The sequence below is a fragment of the Bufo gargarizans genome, chromosome 4 (genome assembly GCF_014858855.1).
Source record: "Bufo gargarizans isolate SCDJY-AF-19 chromosome 4, ASM1485885v1, whole genome shotgun sequence".
Classification (NCBI taxonomy): Eukaryota; Metazoa; Chordata; class Amphibia; order Anura; family Bufonidae; genus Bufo; species Bufo gargarizans.
In genome coordinates, this window is record NC_058083.1 from 518,978,116 (window position 1) to 518,979,141 (window position 1,026).

General features: G+C 45.4%; 1 non-coding gene across 1 annotated transcript; it reads right to left on the bottom strand.

Moving 5' to 3' along the window:
- Positions 1–249: 249 nt before the first annotated feature.
- Positions 250–331, bottom strand: TRNAS-GCU. The gene has a single exon. It is a non-coding gene; the product is annotated as a tRNA-Ser (tRNA).
- Between the last annotated feature and the right edge of the window lie 695 nt (positions 332–1,026).

Genomic DNA, 1,026 nt, shown 5'->3' on the forward strand with positions numbered 1-1,026 from the left:
CCTGTTCATCCCAGTAATGGAGGAACAGGAGTCTCTATCTGAGGCCAGGCTGCAAGGAGAGGGGAACACATACAGCATATGGAGATGGCAGGTAAGCGAAACCCATAACACACTTACCTGCCACAGACACACTGACTGGAACCTGTGCACAAGTGGACTTGCCACAGTCTTTTTTGAATCACTATGTATAACTTCCCGTTTAATTAATTTACTAGAAAATAAACCTTTTACAAGTGAAAAAAGAAGTTGCGACGAGGATGGGATTTGAACCCATGCGTGCAGAGCACAATGGATTAGCAGTCCATCGCCTTAACCACTCGGCCACCTCGTCACCTGTTCCCCTCCCCGTCGCAGCATGCTCACAGACATACGACCCGGATTAATATTGCCGTGCACTTACTTCCTGACATTGTGTACACAGGAGCAGGTGTTCTCTACTGTCTAAAATGCAAAAAGACAGGTTAGTCAGCCCCTCCTGAGTGAGATGAACGGACGGGTGCAAATCTGTAAAACTGCAATGCAAATATAGACAAACACTAAAGAGCAGCCGCACGACACAGGAGCTAACGTATATAAGCATGGAGTATCTGCATTACTGGACATTGCATTATTACTATGCTCCCTAGGATTATACATTTCAGAATGTTAGCGTATACTGTGATCGGGCGCAGTCAGACACCACAACGAGGAGACATTACACCAAAAAGGGTACAGCACACAGAGGCTACATGCACACGAAAAAAAAATGGCTGTTGAAAATGGATGAATTTCATTGGCTTTTTCTTCTTTACATCCCAACCTCTGCACTGCCCCTCAGTATATAACATGCCCTGCACATTGCCGCCTGGACATCATATGGCCCCCATAGTGTCCCCCAATATAAATAATGCATTATATCACAGGAATTTCTTGAATATGGGTAAGCGATCAGCTCACTTAAGTGCACCTCTCCTCCAGGTAACCTTATGAGAAATCAAGGTGCCGCCAATAGTGAAGTACATTCACACGAGGTTCCAACTGCAAGGT